The 16,834-nt window shown below is 48.8% G+C and overlaps 2 protein-coding genes across 3 annotated transcripts in view; one reads left to right on the forward strand and one right to left on the reverse strand.

Annotated features, from left to right (window-relative positions):
* LOC144759390 (uncharacterized) overlaps positions 1-16,834 on the reverse strand; it is a 577,744-nt gene that overhangs the window by 61,785 nt on the left and 499,125 nt on the right. The gene's annotated exons all lie outside the window — the stretch shown is intronic.
* LOC144763293 (uncharacterized) overlaps positions 1-16,834 on the forward strand; it is a 48,717-nt gene that overhangs the window by 26,418 nt on the left and 5,465 nt on the right. For both annotated transcript variants that reach the window (XM_078648884.1, XM_078648795.1), the window contains exon 3: positions 11,742-11,792. The gene's annotated coding sequence lies outside the window, so the exon portion shown is untranslated. The remainder of the gene's footprint in view (positions 1-11,741; positions 11,793-16,834) is intronic.

Consider the following 16,834-nt stretch of genomic DNA (forward strand, 5'->3'; position numbering starts at 1 on the left):
GGGGAAGGCATAACAAACAGCTTTAGGTGCAAGGCTTGGACGGAGAAAGTAGCAAAATACAAAATAATAGTCCAGTGTACCCACAAATAGCTAAAGAGAGTAGGCCCAGCCCGGCCTTATCTGGCCTATGAGGGCCTTAGAGGGCCCGCCCTTTGCCCGGGCTTTGCCCCGGGCGCTCCCGCGCAGCGGTAGCGGTGTGAGGTTTATAGAGGAAGTGACTCGCTGGGGGCGGGGCTTGCAGGGAGAGCGGGCCAGGTGTAGACTGTTGGCCGGGCAGGGACTCCTGGTAGTTGGGAGTCCCTGCAGTCGCTCGCAGCCCTGCAGCTCTTCCCCTCAGCAGCAATCACCAATGCAGATCTCCTTAGAGCACAGCTGCCCTCGCCCACGAAGCGGGACCCGCTGCGCGGGTCCTGCGAGGAGTGGGTTTGAAGACAGCATCAAGGTCTCGGGGCGGGGGTCCAACGTCACAGTCCACGCTGACAAGAGGGCAATCCGAAATGAACAGGCGTCCCACCGACATAGAGAACAGGCAAGATTTTATGAGTCCGTTCGCTGGGGGCGGGGCTTGCAGGGAGAGCGGGCCAGGTGTAGACTGTTGGCCGGGCAGGGACTCCTGGTAGTTGGAGTCCCTGCAGTCGCTCGCAGCCCTGCAGCTCTTCCCCCTCAGCAGCAATCACCAATGCAGATCTCCTTAGAGCCCAGCTGCCCTCACCACGAAGCGGGACCCGCGCAGCGGGTCCTGCGAGGAGTGGGTTTGAAGACAGCAGCAAGGTCTCGGGCGGGGGTCCAACGTCACAGTCCACGCTGACGAGAGGGCAATCCGAATAGAACAGGCGTCCCACCGACACAGAGAACAGGCAAGATTTTATGAGTTTGTTCGCTGGGGGCGGGGCTTGCAGGGAGAGCGGGCCAGGTGTAGACTGTTGGCCGGGCAGGGACTCCTGGTAGTTGGAGTCCCTGCAGTCGCTCGCAGCCCTGCAGCTCTTCCCCTCAGCAGCAATCACCAATGCAGATCTCCTTAGAGCCCAGCTGCCCTCGCCCACGAAGCGGGACCCGCGCAGCGGGTCCTGCGAGGAGTGGGTTTGAAGACAGCAGCAAGGTCTCGGGGCGGGGGTCCAACATCACAGTCCACGCTGACAAGAGGGCAATCCGAAATGAACAGGCGTCCCACCGACACAGAGAACAGGCAAGATTTTATGAGTCCGTTCGCTGGGGGCGGGGCTTGCAGGGAGAGCGGGCCAGGTGTAGACTGTTGGCCGGGCAGGGACTCCTGGTAGTTGGAGTCCCTGCAGTCGCTCGCAGCCCTGCAGCTCTTCCCCTCAGCAGCAATCACCAATGCAGATCTCCTTAGAGCCCAGCTGCCCTCGCCCACGAAGCGGGACCCGCGCAGCGGGTCCTGCGAGGAGTGGGTTTGAAGACAGCAGCAAGGTCTCGGGGCGGGGGTCCAACGCTGACAAGAGGGCAATCCGAAATGAACAGGCGCAACTCATGACGAGCTCAGCTCGTCATGAGCATGGAAGGGGTTAAGAGATGCAATATCAATAAGCTGGTAATCACCATCGCATCCAGTCAGATAAAATCTTGAAAGTATTATTGCTTTTGATAAGTACTAGCGTGTAGTCTCGTCGGGTATGCCGGGTGATTGCCTATATATCTATCCTACATCTGATTACGGAAATAGCACCTTGGTGAGCTTCCCCGCACCTGCTTCACTAATGATTGCTGCTCCTGTGTGGGCATAGGGTAGGCTTCAGTGAGCTCTTACCCCTTCTTCAGCCCGGGTGCCACTGTGCCTGCTGCACTAACAATAGATGTGCCCATGTGCTGTGTAGTGTTCAACCTACAAGGATACAGAACACTAAAAAGGCCTTTGCTGCAACTGTCCAGCTGACCAGTGGCATGGACTGGACTGGTCCCGGCTGTTGGTCCTTGACTGAGCCCATATGAGGCTCTACGTGCTTCCCTGAGGTCCTGGGAGACTATAGAAGTGCACTCCTATTATGGAAGAAGACTTAAAGGACTAAAGTCAAAAGGTAAAATCTTTGACCAGCACGAACCTGGTTGCTGTATCCGACCTGACTTCCATCGTGGTCACCATCAATTTATGCCTAGGTCTTCCGCAACAATGGAGTATGATTGGCACCTTGTGATTCTTGGCACTATCGCTATTTGAAGCGTTACATTTCATATCTCAAATTCCGCTTATTGGGTTTTGTCATTTTAGTGTTATTTTGTTCATTACATTTTACATTATTTTTCTATTTCGTTTTTTTATATTTATTGTTTTGCATTTTGACTTTTACTGTTTTGGTTTCTGCATACATATTTTACATATTGTCCTATGTTAAGCCTGCCTGTTCCGTGTCTTCGGTACCAGGGTTTGACTCCAGGTTACTTTTAATGGCGTTGAGAATTCACTCTGGCAGGGGTTGTGATTTTTCCTCTTTCACCACAAATAATAATTCAATTTCTTGCAGAAACTAGCAGAGTTTTTAGAAATTATCTGCAAATAGGCAGTTGATAACCTACCACGGTTGAAGCACTTGGAATATGGGACGAGTATCGTGTGGGAACAGAACCTCTACAAAATTCAGTTTAGAGATAAACCAAGCTTCACGCTTGAACGTCACAACTTTTTAAAACAAATATATTGCAGCTCTTTGCATTTTGACAGCCCCATGCAAATTTGAGAACAGATTGGATGTATGTAGCAGAGACGAGTTTGTGTTTAACTGTTTATCTAAGAATTTGCAGGAGAGATTACTGAGCTGCAGGAACCCAACTGTCCCCGAGAGGTGAACATTCCTAAAAGCATAGAGCGCTACACGCTTCCATCTAGAACATTGACCTCTGATGAGGGCACATCACCAGTGAGTCTCATTCTTGGGACTGCTCTGGGTTGTTCTGTGAACTCCAGAAACCAAACAAAAAGGAATTGGGCTGAGAAAGCTCATCATGGCAGTTGTTACGAATGAATGAAATTAAATGAAATGTCAACTAATAAAGCGCGGTTGCTGCCCTGGGGCGTCCAAGCGCTAGCGACCAGCTGTAAAATTGCTTAAAAGGCAGAAAAAAGAGTTAGAAAGGAGCATTAAACAGAAAAGTCTTCAGCTGTTTCCGAAAGGTGGAAAGGTTTGTATTGGACCTGAGTTGAAACGGGAGTGAATTCCACAGCTTGGCGGCGTTGTAAATAAACATCCTGCCGCCAGCTCTTGCCTTTTTTATTCTGGGGACTATAGCCTTACATGCCTGGCTAGAACAAAGGATTCTGCTAGGATGATACTGTGTTGCTAGGTCCCGAGTAATGGCCGGTCCCGTGTCCCAAAAAGCTTGGTGGAATATACACATCGCCTTAAAGGCGATTCTTTGTCGCACTGGAAGCCAGTGCAGGCTGTGCAGACCAGGTTTGGCTGACAGCCTGCGCGGCAGCTGGAGCACGGTGCGAGCCGCACAATTTTGCACAATCTTGAGCTTGCGCAGTGTATATTCCGGAAGGCCAAGATAGAGGACGTTGTTAGAATCCAAGCAGGACTGAATCAAACCCTGAATGGCTACCTGCTTTGCCTCCACTGGCAGAAGAGGAAGAACTTTCTTCAGCATCCTTAGGAGGCCGAAGCAAGTAGCCGCACGTTTTGTGGCATGAGTGTTAAAAGAAAGGGTCTTGTCTAGCCAAACCCCAAGTGTAGGAAGGTGGCTACCTGACTATGGTTACCCCAGATTTTTTGCCTGTGTTTAGCTGGTTTTTTGACTTAGTTGACCTGGTTCCCTGCTAATCAGGGCCACAGGCCATCTGCTCTCTCTGTAAAATGGATTCCATGTACCCTAGGTACATACCACAATTGGAAATGGACTCCTTGTCAGCCCCTGTATAATGCACTATAGGTGCCCAGGGCATAGGAGCCACCAAGGCCTACCAGGGGCTGCAGCATATCTTTTGCCACCCCTGGCTGGTTCTTAAATTGACACAACTGGCTGATCACTCAGCTGGGGTAAGGTGGTGTAATCACCCCTTACTTAGATATAGTATACCTATATCTAAACCTATATCTGGACACATATAAACCTGTGAGCCACTCCTATGGAAGGCCACATCAATCCTGGAGGCAGAGTGCGTGGTTTAATGTGAGATGGAGCTCTAGCATGAGCTGAGCCTGTCTGCAGCTGTCGGGAACAACTCCCTAAGCTGTTTCAGGATAATGCCATACCATATACTCTTAAGTGCCTTATAATCCTCGCGGTTATATAGCAACTCTGGTTTGGCTTTATCAAAACATGTCGTGTAAGGTGTCATACGATTTGGAATACTATCCCCTCGCCAGTTCTGGCGACGGGGATAGCATTCCACCCCTCTAGAGGGGTAAGACATGTTACTTTACTTAAATGCGGTTAATTTCTAAAAGGACCTTAGATCCACAAAATGGATGCCTCTGCCACAGACAAGAGTCTGGCCCCCTGCAGCTGACCGAAACTCAGCCAAATGGGGCCTGGACAAAGGGTTTCCTGTCGCAGGGGGGTGTTACCACCCTCCAGACAGGAGATAGTGGATTGTAGCAGGGAGGTTTGAAAGAAACCAGACACTGCTTGGGGCGCACAAGGCTGCCCCTTGCATAATCCGGCCAAACCGGTTCTGGGGCACTCCAGCCCTCGTGCCAGGGCGGCCTGGATCAAAGGAAGGGGGTGTATCCACCCACTTCCTGGGTCCCACCCATAGGAGGGGACCTAGCAGGTAATCCCACCCCCCAGATTCGAATAAGAGTGGGAGCAGTGCCAATGCACTACAGATTTCCTGATGAAACATAAGAAACGAAACTCTGGACCCTTCGACATCCTACTCAACGTAGAAGACTGAAGAATCTCCCTTGTGGTCAAGGAGTGACCACCCTGTGCAAACAGGCACCATCCAGCCATCGACGTCTGCTTTGTCGCAGTTCCCGCCGGAACTCGAGCGACAGAGATCGACGAGATCAAGCTTGCCTGCCTTCCTACAGCCCGATCCACAGTCCCTGCAGAGCTGAGACCCGTGGAGGCGACCGGAAGCGTGGGGCACGCCATCTTGAATTGACCACGAGACGCTGACCGTGCAGCCCACGAGTGACCCTCGAAGCTGTACACCGGGGTTTGAGAAGCCCCAACCCTGAGCCACTCTTGCACCGAAGTTCAGCCCTCCACACTCGACGAGTGCTGCGTGGGGCCCTTCTGCTCCATTTGGCTCAACGCGTTGGCCCGGTCACTTGCCAGCCGGCTAGTGGCCCCTGTGCCGACGAACTTTGAAATTCGACCTGCAAATCTGGTTGCTCCAGATCTGCACCAGCTCCCCTGAAAAGGAGCCCCCACTCTGACCCTCCTGGTTCGAGTGAGAAGCAATCTCCCGGTTCCGCGTGGATTGCTCTTGCCAAGTGTTGTTTGCTCCAAACTTGAAGCCGACTGCACCGACGGTGAGAGCCCTCGTGGGACAGATCGTGACCCGCTCCTGGACGTCGCAGATGCCCCAGAGCCCACGTGACAGCGGAGAGAAGCTCCTCGACGACCACCTGATTGCGCCCGACATTGCCTGGTTCCGTCCTGGTTCCACCCTGGTCACTGCTGAGTGACCCAGACTCTGTCCCCTCTGCTTTCAGGTACTTTTCGACTCGAGTCCACCCTTGGACTCCACCGGACACTTCTCTTTCACCCCGCCTGCAGCCCTTTCAGCTTCAAGCACCAAGAGCCTGCGTGACGAAACCCGACTCAACTTCGACCCTGTGCACCCGCTTCCTGTGGGTGAGGTAACTTTGCTCCGCCGGTGTTCCCACACTGGTACACCTCTCTAGGGTCTGTGTCTTAAGTTTTGTTCCTCTAGGTTCAGCGGAAGTATCCTTAAACTCTAACTTTACAACTTTTACGCACCATTGGTTAACATTGGTGCATGCGTGCGCTTTCCGCACTGCTCCCGAATCCCGTGGGCCTCTCCCGACTTCAGCATTGCTTGTCCCGACTGCTCCCAGCGATTCCCTAGGCCCTAGGCCTAACCACTGTTCGAGTGGCATCTCTTATACCACTTGTTTAGTATATGGTTTGAGTGGCCACCCGCCCTCATCCATAATTGTGCAACTTTGTATGTTTAAACTGTGCTTTTGATTTAACGCTTGTGCCCCTTTATTCATAAAGAATACTGGGGATTGTTTTTAGTAATAAATACATATATTTTTATAATATATTCTTGTGTGGTGTCCTTTCATTTGATATTACAGGATTGTATGTGGTAAAACAGCTCGCTTAACACGACCTCTTAAGTTAAGCCTTTAGGCTGCTTAGTCCATGCTACCCCTAGGATAGCTTGTCTAATAAGGTTGACTTACAACCAGACACCATAAGGGATTGTTTGGTCTGATAACAGGTGGTTCCAGAATTGGAAACATCACCTATCAGGCCAACTTCTCACATCAAGGCTTTTTATATTGTCCTTGGGTATTGGGGGGGGGTACCAAGACATGAGGGCCACAAGGGGTTGACAGAAGTAAGGTTAGTGGGACCCAGGAGCATCAGCTCCGTTTTGTCCCCATTCAGCTTAAGGAGAGAGGAAGTCCCTTTACCTCCTCTAAGCATTTTGCCAGACCACCTGGGGATGGCAAGCACTGCTCCTGCGCCAAGGAGACCACTAGCTGAGTGTCGTCCGCATAGGAGATGATCTTGATGCCAAACGGACGAACCACCTCAGCCAGTGGTCTCATGTAGATGTTAAAAAGCGCAGGGCTTAAAGAGGAACCCTGCGGGACTCCACACTTCAGTGGCCTGCTTGAGGATACGGAGTCCCCATCAAAAATTTTGAAAGACCTATCACTCAAAAAGGATTTGAACCATAGCCATGCTCCGCCAACTATTCCGACACTCGACAGGCGTCCCAGCAAGATGTCATGGCTGACCGTGTCGAATGCCGCGCTTAGATCAAGGAGGATCACTGCCACTGACCCTCCCTGATCCAAGATCTTTCTGGTTGCCTCAGTGACTGCCAGCAGGGCGGTCTCTGTCCCATGTCTGGGTCTAAAGCCCGTCTGGGTAGCATCTAAAAGTTGGTTGTTCTCAAGGAAATGCACCAGATGGACGTTGATGTGCCTCTCGAGAACTTTGCTTACCCAAGGGAGCAGAGAGATAGGACGATAACTACTGAAGTCACCGGGGTCCAGATTAAGTTTTTTTAGCAGAGCACGCACCATGGCCCGCTTCCAGGCAGGCGGCACGATACAGGAAGTAATGGAGGCATTTAGAAGGTTCAAGATGGTCGGCAAAATAACCTGAGGTGCCAGCATCATGATTTCTGGGGGTGCTGGATCACATGGAGATCCGGATTTTACTTTGCTGGCTATGGAAGCTAAAGATTCAGGGTCTAGTGGCGGAAAGTGATCTAGCGTAATAAGAGATTGGGATGGCATATCCTCCCAGATTGTCTGGTCCTGGGCTATGGGCCGTGGTGCTATAGAGGGGAAAAAATAATAGATTTAAGTGACTTTCTGAGAAAAGAAATCTGCCAAGTTATTGCAGTGGGCTGTGGATTTGTCGAGGTACATGATAGGGGAGGGAAGTTTGGTCAACTTCTTCACTATTTGGAAGATCTCCTTGGGCTTGGACTTAGCTTGTATAATTTTATCAGCGAAGTATATAGATTGCGCAGATTTGACCTCCGCTTAATAGATTTTAATTGCCTCTCTATATTGGACTTTATCGTCCAGTGCGTAGCCTAAACGCCAGCGTCTTTCCATTTTCCTACATTGGCGTTTCTTATCCCTAAGGAGCTCTGAGTACCAGGGGGCAGTTTTTTGAGAACGTTTCAATGTAATTTTGCTAAGGGGTAGAGTGGCATCGATGGACTGTGCAATCCAGTCTTTAAATTCCTGGTTGGCTACACATGGATCCTCATTGTAGGAGGGCTGGCCCATCTCAAGTCTACTGGTCCATAATTCGACTGGTAGTTTGGCCCAGCTTCTAGCCCTCCTTACGATAGATCTAGAAGGTACTGCCTTGGGTATAGTCCAGGTGAGAGGCTCCAATAGATGGTCGGTCCAAGGGAGGGGAATTGGCAGTCCCACCGCGATCTCTGTGCAATTACTAAACACAGGGTCCAGCAAGTGGCCTTTAATATGGGTGGGAGCCTTTACTCGTTGGACTAGCTGTAATGCCGCTAGATCATCTATAAGTGACATAGCAGTATGGTCCAGGGCGACATCAAAATGAAAATTAAGGTCCCCTAGCAAAGTAAAGTTAGAGGCGATTCTGGCTCGTACTGCAAGGACGGTCGGAAGGTGGCTGTGGAACTGTTTAGAGGGTCCCGGGGGGCGATATACAACAGTACCGGAAAAGCAGTTGTTAGGGGAAAATTCCAGACTGAACGCTAGACTCTCGCAGTCTGAAATTTATTCAGGGATGACTCGACAGTGATATTGTTCTTTATATATAATGGCTAGGCCTCCTCCTCTCCCCTCGGGGCGATCCCGCCGCGTAATTTGAAAACCCGGGGGAAGGGCTGTCGCTATATCGGGGTCAGAGTCCGTCGTAAGCCATGTCTCTGTGAGAGACTGCATCTGGCATACGTTCTTCCAACAGAAGGGCGAGTTCTATCTTGTGTTTCGGAAGGGATCTACAGTTCAACAATAGCATGCAATAGTCCTGCTTCGCTTCCTGAGGCTGCATCGGTTTCAGGATCTCTTTAGACCTTGAACAAAACGCTGGTAGCTCTGGGGCATAAAAAGGGTTCGAACAGCAACCTGGTCCTAAAGGCCTCATACTGTGAAGGGATTCCGCGCTATAATACCTGGGTTTTGATGGCTGCGATGAAGGGGGTTGGCCCTAAGCCCAGTTCAGGTGCGGACGGGCGCAGACGGGCTTGCCTTTGGCGCGCCGCTGGCGTGCCCGCTGTGCCCGCCCGCTGCGCGGATGGGGAAGCGTCATTCTTTTATCCTCAGTGGATGAGGGCGTGAAGCGTCCTACTGCTGGACCGCTACCCTATTCCTCCCACCAAGATGGCGTCCCCCCTCCTAGCCTTCTGGCGTCAGCACCTAAATCGGCTGTACCGGTCAAGGAACGTCTGCGAGTGGCCTCGGTACGACGTAATTCTCCCACCGAGGGGTCAGGGATGAGTGCTGATAAAAATGAGCGATTAAAATATTTATAATGTTTTAAAAATATTTTCAGCAAATCAATTTATTAAATGCCCGTGGGCAACAGGGATAGCATAAAGAGCCCCCGGCTTCCGCCTCAGGGGAGAAAAAAAGCAATTCCAAGCCAACACGACAAGACGGCCCTTAAGTAACCTGGGCGGGCGGGAAGCGTCCTACCGCTGGACCACTACCCTATTCCTCCCACCAAGATGGCGTCCCCCCTCCTAGCCTTCCGGCGTCAGCACCTGAATCGGCTGTACCGGTCAAGGAACGGCTGCGAGGGGCCTGGGTACGACGTAATTCTCCCACCGAGGGGTCAGGGATGAGTGCTGATAAAAATGAGCGATTAAAATATTTATAATGTTTTAAAAATATTTTCAGCAAATCAATTTATTAAATGCCCGTGGGCAACAGGGATAGCATAAAGAGCCCCCGGCTTCCGCCTCAGGGGAGAAAAAAAGCAATTCTAAGCCAACACGACAAGACGGCCCTTAAGTAACCTGGGCGGGCAGGAAGCGTCCTACTGCTGGACCGCTACCCTATTCCTCCCACCAAGATGGCGTCCCCCCTCCTAGCCTTCCGGCGTCAGCACCTGAATCGGCTGTACCGGTCAAGGAACAGCTGCGAGGGGCCTCGGTACGACGTAATTCTCCCACGAGGGGTCAGGGATGAGTGCTGATAAAAATGAGCGATTAAAATATAATGTTTTAAAAATATTTTCAGCAAATCAATTTATTAAATGCCAGTGGGCAACAGGGATAGCATGAAGAGCCCCCGGCTTCCGCCTCAGGGGAGAAAAAAAGCAATTTTAAGCCAACACGACAAGACGGCCCTTAAGTAACCTGGGCGGGCGGAAACGTCCTACTGCTGGACCGCTACCCTATTCCTCCCACCAAGATGGCGTCCCCCCCTCCTAGCCTTCCGGCGTCAGCACCTGAATCGGCTGTACCGGTCAAGGAAAGGCTGCGAGGGGCCTCGGTACGACGTAATTCTCCCACCGAGGGGTCAGGGATGAGTGTTGATAAAAATGAGCGATTAAAATATTTATAATGTTTTAAAAATATTTTCAGCTAATCAATTTATTAAATGCCCGTGGGCAACAGGGATAGCATAAAGAGCCCCCGGCTTCCGCCTCAGGGGAGAAAAAAGCAATTCAGTTACAGGTGTGGGTTTAAGGCACACGTGGGAAGTAATGGGAAATGCCCGGATCAAGGACAGTGTTGCAGTGTTGGGGCATTTTCAAGCAGTATGAGTGTATGCACTACTGTAAAAGTCTGCACAATTGATGTTAATGAGGAAGAATGTCCCCAGAGGGAATAACTTAGTTTTAGCCATTGATTCCATAGTTCGTTCCACCTTCATGCGACAGGTAATGTGTCCCTTGTGTATCATTCATGCTGGTGCGGTGCTGTTAAATGGAATGGCGGATTCAGGACTACCCATCAAGATTTTGTGTGATGTAGCCTTTGATAAAACTAGAGCCGTGAGAAACAACTGGCCAGCTCCAGTATAAATCCCCACACCTTAGGTGAGCAGGATATCGATATATACTGGATTACTTTGTTAGTCTGCTGGAATGATTGGGTAAAAAGATTCACTCAAAAATGTATATCTATCAATGGAAGGTAAGGGATGGAATGGCAGAATCAGACTAAGTTGGTTTAGCTATGAGGCCGGTTCCTGATAATCCAGCGGTGTTGAGTGACATGCCTGTATCGAATGTAGATTTTGATACCATTGACATTAAGAATACTTTACTACATTCTCCTGATGTTTCCCGAGTGGGTGCAGTGAATGGGTTGAGCATTGTATCAAACTTAAAGCTCAGGCAGTACCTCTCATTCATAGAGTGCGCTATGTTTTTCTGAGGTTACGGAGTAAGCTTACTGAACTCTTACATGATTTATGATACCAATTCCTCTGAATGGTTTCATCAGTTTTTGTTGTCCAGAAGAGGTCTGGGGGCATGCATCTTTTAAAGTTCACCGACCACAGCCCTTTGGTTTGAACCCTTAATGGTGTCAGTAAGGCCCCTGTAAGGTTGCTAAGGCTGTTTTTAAAATTACAACTTTGGCATCAAATTAGTACACAGAGACAGACACTACAGGGCTGGCTGCTTATCTAGAAAGCCACTTTTGGGTAGTTTGGTCACGAGGATTTGGATGTTCATGAATGTTTGTGGCAGCGGTGTTAGACGCTGTCCATGATGCTGCTTGTGCTGACCCAGGAGTGGTGCCAGTTCACAAGGACTTCACAGATGGTCTCCCCTGGGACTGGTGCTTAAGTGCTGAGGTGTTTGGGTGTGCTCAAGTGGTGGCAGAGCTAACTGTGGCTCTGTATATGTTGTGAGACCCGATTCTTTTGTTCTACTTGGGAAGCTGAGACCATGCTTGTTGAATATTCACCCAATGTGAGTGGTGAGGTCCGCATTGCAGGTCTGCCTGAAGTTATGATGCTGCCGACAGTAGCGTGTCTGCTAAAAGCGATGGCGTGACTGGTGGAACTATAAAGCCAAATAAAAGAAAGTTATCTTCCGACACCGCAGTCTTCGTGACTGAGACCAGTAATACTGAAGACTTTGAGACTCACAGCAGTAATTTCTCCTTTCAGAGCGTTATTGCTGCAGATGGAGTGGAGCCCAGAAGAAAGCACATTACTAAGGTACCAACAAAGTTTAATATTTTTCAATTGTATTAACTGTTTCTCTTTTGCAGCATTTGGAAATGCATTTTCTAGTTTTGTGGCTTTTTGTTTCGTTTTTTCTTGTAGGCTGTTACCTTTTGTTTAAAGGGAATGATGTTGTAGTGTGTGACCTTAATGCTGCAGTTTGCATTTCATTACCATCATTTGCTTACCCTGGAGAATCTCCAGGGTGCAGTAGGTTTGCTGTTCCAGAGTTCTTTCTTCAGCTTCTGGGCAGTTGTCACTCTGTGGCGGTCTGTGGTCCTGTTTCTCTGCTCTTCTTGTAGTAGCTCCTATCAGACTATGGACTGTTCCCATGAGGCACAGGGCCAGACTGATTTGCATATGGCCATGTCTGAACTGGGGTGGCAGAGTGGGCTAAAGAACGGTGATGGATTAAACCCAGATCTGTTGACTGGGTGTGAGTGTTTGATTGGTTCAGATGCTCCGTCCATCACCACCCCCTTTTGTACCACGAGGTCAAAATCAGCAACTGGCTTTCATCAGTAGAAGGCTAATCCCCAGCGATCAGCGTTGAAGTGCCATTTAGATGGGTGCCTTTGCTGTGGTTTGGTCCCTTGAGAAGTTTAATTCAAACCTGTATGGCTCTCACTTCCAAATTCAAACCTTCCACAGGCCTCTCCGATGGTTAATACAAATGAAAGGTGAAAATCCCAAATGGCTAAAGTAGTCCATCTCCCTACAGGGAATAGACTTTGAAGTGAAACAGAGACCTGGGACTGCCAATGCAGATGGACTTTCCAGGTTGTCCCATTTAGACGATGTTAAATGTTACGTTATGTTAAAAATACTTATAAAGCGCACGCACACCACAAGGTTTCAGGGTGCTGCGGACAAGGGAATCCTGCCCCTAAGTAATTCATTCATAAGCCTGGCGAAAGAGCCAGGCTTATGAATGAATCACATTCACATGCATTTTAGGTCAATGCGCAAGCGCATTGACCTAAAATGCGCGTGCACATTATCAAATCGGCTTCTGTTCCCCAGCAGCACTCCTCCCACACCTTTGAAGTGAAGCTTAGCTTCACTTCAAAGGCCCCTGCTGCTTCACACCCTCATCGCCGCTCTCCCCGCTCTGCCCCCTCCCCTGCCCGCCGTGTCGCATTTCTCCTCCCCCCTCCCCTTCTCTGCCTTCCCTCCGTCTTGTTCAAACAAATATGCTTTTGTTTCACCTTTTCCTGTAAGAATACTTTGATTAGTGGTAGTAGATTTCTTGTACTTTTTATTTCCTGCAAATTAACTGAAGTGATAAGATCTCATTGAAGCAAGTGATCGCGCTATAGCAGTCTGTCATTGCATTTCTCCTCCCCCCTTCTCTGCCTTCCCTCCGTCTTGTTTTTTTTTACCCGCTCCGCCCCCTCCCCTGCCCGCCGTGTTGCATTTCTCCTCCCCCTCCCCTTCTCTGCCTTCACTCCGTCTTGTTTTTTAAACGCAGCGCTTACAAACATAGACAGCATACACAAAAGCTTTCTCAAAATACAGCATGAGAGAATTCTTCACACACACAGAAACACACACGCACTCACACACAGACACACACACGCATGCACTTGCAAACAGACTCACATGCATGCACTCACATACACACACCCACATGCACACTCAGACACACACACATGCACATACACTCACACTCACATGAATACTCCCACTCAGACACACACGCACACAACTAGCGGCATCATCCCCTGCCCGCCGTGTCGCATTTCTCCTCCCCCCACCCCTTCTCTGCCTTCCCTCCGTCTTGTTTTTTAAAAGCAGCGCTTACGAACATAGACAGCATACACAAAAGCTTTCTCAAAATACAGCATGAGAGAATTCTTCACACACACAGACACGCACACACTCACACACAGACACACACGCATGCACTTGCAAACAGACTCGCATGCATGCACTCCCACATGCACTCTCAGACACACACACACACACACACACATGCACACACGCTCACACTCACACTCACATGAATACTCCCACTCAGACACACACGCACACAACTAGCACAACTAGCGGCATCCAAGGAGTGTTATGTTTTCCCATCACAAGGAAAGCATGTGCAGCATATTTTCTGCCACATATACGAGAAATATCACAAACGCTTGCGTAGGATGTATTTTTATGTAATTTTGTATGCTAAAGTACTCAGAGAATAGAAGAGTAATTAAATACTTAGTTCCACTAGAGCTTTGACAAGGACATTCTCTGCCTTTTCCAGGAGCAGTTAAATGTGTTTCTTCTTTGCCGCTATGCAACCACACAAATGGCCAAATAGCTGCTGCCGATTCACAATTAATTTGAAAACAAACGTCTCCGTAAGTCAGGAGACAGGCAGGAAAGGCTACAAAAAGAAGGTAGCAAGCCTCACCTGGCAGCAGTGTATTAAGGGGAGCTATTTTTGGTTCATTGAAATGAGCGATCACGCACTAGTGGTCCGTGACCAGTTCTTTGCCTGGATAACCTTGATCCAGCTTTTGCCCATGACCAGGATTATGATGCATCAACCGTCTTGTTACTTGCCACTAACTTTACCAAGAAGTGGGCTACACTACAGTAACATCACTCTGTGCTTTATGTTATCTTGGATGTCAGAGAAACGACAGCCTTCCCCCTTTTAAACCAGCTGGCTTCATTGCCAAGCTTGTTTCCTTAGTATTGTGACAGCGGAGGTTCCTAAGTATTGAGGACTCCCCAAGGCTTTATGCAGCTCGGTTTCATGTAAGATGAGTGAGTGAGTGAATACTCCCACTCAGACACACACGCACACAACTAGCACAACTAGCGGCAGGCTGAAACACAAAGTAAATAATAAATAAAAAACAACATGTAATCTTTGACAGGGATTACACTGCCACTGACAAAGATAAACAAAAGTTAGCTCAGGATCTGCAACACTGCATGTTCTTCTCTTCGCTCAAGTTTGACTTGCAACTGTGGGGAGGGGGCGGTGTATTCGCCAGAGCACTTCCACCTCATAATCTGGAAGCATAAATCACCCCGCCCTCCCTCTCCCCATTGTTCGGCTCCCATTTCCTGTAAAGTTCAATTCACAGTTTCTGTATTTTGTGGTTGCCTTTACATAGTGAATTACACAGTGAGTTACAGCCCTCAGTTCACGACAGGCGACACTGTTTCAAGCTGTTTTCAAACTTTCAAGCTTTATTACAAATCACAAAAAAGATGTTAATATTTCACTTCTGTTCTTGGATTTTCGTCACAATAAAAAACACTGAATATAATCTTCACAAAAGTTATTTACAAAAGTTTAAGATATTGCCATTACAAATTAAATAAATTATTTAACAATTAATTTAACAAAAAAAATAAAAGCCATTGTTATTTGTAATATTAATACATCTAAGTCACGTAAATAAAAAACATGTTGCATTACAAATGTTATAGGTGTCACATTTGCAAAAGTTATAACTATTAGCATTGTAAATGACAGAGCTATTAATTTAGCTATTTTAACAAACACATAAATAAAAAAGAATTTAATTTATAAGACCAATAGCTCAAACTTTCCTAATGCGAGACCTATTGCATTTCCAATGCTTGTTTGGGATGACCACCACCTCAGACATTCTTTGGTCCTCTGGGAGACACCCTTATTTTCAGGCAGTCTGAAACCTCCTCTGGAGGTACTCCTTGATTTTATCCATCATGCTTTTATTAAATTCTATGGGAAGCTCATTAGGCCCCGTCGCTTGCCCTGCTTGCAAGGTTCTTATTGTCTTATTTATTTAGTCTAATGTCAAGTCTTGGTCTAGTGCGTCTCGGTCCTCATTTGTTAGCATTGGCAGGGTCAGGTCTTTCAGGAAGTCTCTCCCATTATTTCTGTCCCCTTGTTGTCAGTGTCCTCAAGGATCACTGGTTTGAACTCATCCTATAGCACGCAAGCTGATTCAACAGGCCGCCCGTTCTCCTTAAAATAGAAGTCTGCTCCCTCTCTCATACGAGCTTTGACCGTCTTGTCTTTTAAATATCACGGACCAACCCTTGGGGGTAGCATGAAGTCCATAACCGGACCATCGAGTTGCACCTCCACCAGCGAACGGTCTGAGATTCCCCCTGCTATGTGTGTAGCGGCTCTAAAATCAACTTTATGGACAGTCTGGGTGAAAAGATAGTGCAGGGATGCCAGAGTACCATCTGCTGCAGACAGGTGCGTCTGGTTTTGATACCCTCTTCCCCTATATGGGCATTTAGGAGTATCATGAATATAGTATAGGGTCAGTTCTGTCAGTCCAGTCACCCCAATGCGTGTATGCTCAGTCGTAAGTGTCTTACCCTTTCACAGGATGAGTCAGTCTTATCTGGGTCTCTTTCCTGTTTCCCGACACTTGAATGGCACGCTCGAAGACTCGAGAGAGCAGTGACCCACCAGCAGGCTTTTGTGGAGCGCTTTTGTCCTGGATATAGTGCTGCATTCAGTAGGGCACCCACTCTGTCTTTTCATTGCAGTTGCCTGAAGATCATTAGTCCCTAGGTAGCAGTCACACCTGGCCTGTCTGTAAGTGAAGCGCCCTCTGGAGGCCCGACCGTCAGCAATTGAGCCCACATTGTGGCCGGCTGGACCACAGGCGTAAGCTCAGATAGGGTGTTCGACACTGGAGTAGTGGTAGTCCCTCGTAGGCCTCTGACACAGAGTAGTCAGAAATTCAGCAGGTAAAAGCCCAACACAGGCTCACCAGGAAGTCAGTAGAGTCAGACTCTGTTGTGTTAGGAATTTGGCAAATGCAACCTTGAATGGGCTGTTGGCAGCACACAATCGTCCTACTGGGCCTCAACAATCATGTTGTTGTAGAGTTTTATTTTCTGCCTTGAACTGTTGGGAGAGTCTTGGGGCGGGGGGGGGGGCATCCCTCAGACTAGCTGGTCCTGCTGGATGGCTTTCCGGCCCGCCCTACAGATAGCCTTGTCCTCCTGCTGGACAGTCAAACTCCCTTCCCTTTCTTACCAGACAGGCAGGCTTCTAGGCAGACTTTTAGGCTCTCCAT

This window comes from Lissotriton helveticus, chromosome 1_1 (assembly GCF_964261635.1).
Source record: "Lissotriton helveticus chromosome 1_1, aLisHel1.1, whole genome shotgun sequence".
Taxonomy (NCBI): domain Eukaryota; kingdom Metazoa; phylum Chordata; class Amphibia; order Caudata; family Salamandridae; genus Lissotriton; species Lissotriton helveticus.